We start from the raw sequence: 2,901 nt of genomic DNA on the forward strand, positions 1-2,901 counted from the left end.
AAGCAGAAGCCAGAGCTCTCACGCCCTTAACATATTTGTGTTCCGCACAAATAACTCAGTCACGTTTTTCATCACTGCTCTTTTACAGCCGCAATGCAAAGTGACCTGTGAGCCACAATGTTCCAACAGAGCATGCCGCGGATGAAAAGAATAGACCCCTTGACACTAAATTATAAACACAAACACGTGTCGCTAGACAAAGCGGAGACATTACATTAAGTCAATCTAGCTAGTATGACTCAGCAACTAAAATGAAAACCATGCCATAACTTCCTATAATATGTTCTCACCTCAACAATTACGTGGTCTAAAATGTAAATTGGGATTTTTTTTTTGTTACCTGACTGAACATTGGCTGAATCATTCATGGTCTAAACTGTACTAAATACATTGGGGAGACCCTTTTAATGTCCGACACAAAGGGTAATGAGTGTTTTATGTGGTGTAGAGCGGCAGACTTCGAAGGACAAGCCAGAGATTATTAGAATCAAAGAGTGAGTGAGTTGGGGGGAGGAAGAGAGCAGAAGGTAAAGGCCTTGTGAAGTTAGTTAGTCCATCTAATACTGAGCGTTATGTTGCCGTATTCCCCCAACAGGACAACAGAGCCCCCGTGTGGTCATACCACTGAATTACAGCAACATGACATTTCCGGTGAAAGTGACTATTGGTGCATTGAAACTCATTTGAAGGACAGTGCACACTTGTCTTTACAGTTGATCTGCATAGCTTACTCTACTGTTCCATGGGAAAACAATAATTCCCTAACTGTGAGAAAAGTAGCCGCAAAATAGACTAGCTTATCCCACTATCCACACATTATAATGCTTGGACAAATCTTATGCAGTGCTTTGAAGTCTTCGTTAGTACGATTTGTACAACTAATGAGACATCTCTATAGTTTAGATAGACTCCTGCTAAAGAATAAAAACACATTCATCATTTTTAAAGGATATATCTTTTGCTTCTCCTCATTATACAAAACCTCGACCAATTGGATAATATTATTGTGCCTCAATCTTCTTAACAGCTGAATCTCTCAGTAAGGAAAATGTTTTTTTAAACTGTTTAGATATATGGCATTGGGAAAACTGAAATAATTTCACTACGAAATAATTATGCAGTTTCATCAGCACAGATAACAACAAAAAACACAGAGGGCCAAAGTAATTTGAACAACCTCCACGTTGTTTTATCTTCTGACCTTCTAAAGGCAGGATTTAGTGAGAAAACCATAATTACTCATAAAAAGCTACATTTAATCACTTCAACTAATAGTGGTTAATATTACTCTCAGTGATTCTTAAAAGGCACAGTAACGCCTGAGGTACATCCACTGATTAGAAGCACATTCACACACCAAAAAAAACACGACTGGTCTATTACTCATCTATCAACAGTAAAATTACTGTGAAGACCATTGCAAAGCGTCTCACATACTTTTTGCCATGTTGCTCCCCGTTTGGGATGCGTCTCAGTTTCTTCTTCTTAAGGATCTTGACAGCCCTCCTACAGAGTGTCTCAGAGTCCAGCATCTCCTTCACCTTCCCATAGGAGCCCTCCCCCAGCAGGTCTCCCATCAGGTACTTCCCAATCAGCTTGGCCCTCTTCCTCCGCGGCTCGTAGATGACTTCTGTGGAGTCGATGCGGTGGATGAAGGTGTCCATGGTCAGGCGATTCTCCAAATAGTCCATGAGTTCATGGAAGTCCCCGTCACTCATGGTTTCCCCTTTCAGCCATGTGACTGTTTTTAATACTTATGTATTGTATGTTTCTGGATATCCTGGGTCGGACAATACTCCAACAATGAATACAAATGCAGATTCATGTTTTGAAATGTGGGATGCTGCAACTGCAGAAATGCAACAGAAGGTTCTCCTTAACCTGCTGACAATGTAGCACTGCTTGAGTATGACCAGAGAGGTGAGTGGACCTGGTGTCCAATATTACAGGTCTACAGAGTTTGGCTCTGATAAGAGGGAATGTTTGGTTCTCTGTCTATGTGCTCAGATGATACAGGCTTATTCCATCCTTCTTAGCCATGTCCTTGTGACACCTGGAAACTGCTGTGATGAGTGCTTTGGTTGTTGGTTACAAACCATGTAATTACGTTCTGTTTGCATAATTGCTATTATTCAAGTGTAATAATGAATTGTGAATGTGGTGTATGGTGATAGATTTTCAACGAGGTCTTTTACAAAGCTTGGGTAATCGAATGTTCTGCTTCCATCCATGTTCTGAATAAATCCTGGGTACTTGCCAAGCCTGCACAACTGTCCATCCAGTTTCAATGAATCATTGTAGGGATCCTCAGATCTGCAATACAAATGCACAATCACATGCATATGCATTTTGATGAAATTCACGAGACTGAAATGCATGGAAAGTGCAAATGCATTTGTTCACTACCATGTCTATACACACTACGATACTACCATGTCAATACACACGACCAATGATGCGGATGTGCTATCATAACGGTATACATTTAAATACTAGTTAACTAGCTCCTATCATTACAACAAACAATGCTGAATATTTTTATGAGCATCACGTCCACTCAACAACATAGCAGGCCCATGGGCGGAAATCCCAGGGGGGACGGGGGACGCGACACCCCCATCCTGGGAAAAATATGATTTGTCCCCCCCAATATATCACTGTAAACATAACTATGTAATTTCAATAATATTAATAATACGCAATGAAAGCACTTGTGCTGATTATAGACACCTAATAGCGCGTTTTTAAGTTTCAAAAGATTGCGACCCCCCGCCCTTTGCCTCACAATGGTTTGATCCACTGCCAGTTCCTTATCTGGCAGGTAACAGAGGGTTCGTATCTACTGTCTGAAAGGCACTCAATGCACGTAATTGAAGTGAGGTTAATCCAGTCAATCGCGCC

The 2,901-nt window shown here is 41.0% G+C and overlaps 1 pseudogene across 1 annotated transcript; it reads right to left on the bottom strand.

Annotated features, from left to right (window-relative positions):
• Positions 1–931: 931 nt before the first annotated feature.
• Positions 932–2,524, bottom strand: LOC110532081 (serine/threonine-protein kinase STK11 pseudogene; annotated as a pseudogene). The gene has a single exon (XR_016488247.1). The product of XR_016488247.1 is annotated as a serine/threonine-protein kinase STK11 pseudogene (transcript).
• Between the last annotated feature and the right edge of the window lie 377 nt (positions 2,525–2,901).

This window comes from Oncorhynchus mykiss, chromosome 1 (genome assembly GCF_057628025.1).
Source record: "Oncorhynchus mykiss isolate SJ-2025 chromosome 1, ASM5762802v1, whole genome shotgun sequence".
NCBI classification, from domain to species: domain Eukaryota; kingdom Metazoa; phylum Chordata; class Actinopteri; order Salmoniformes; family Salmonidae; genus Oncorhynchus; species Oncorhynchus mykiss.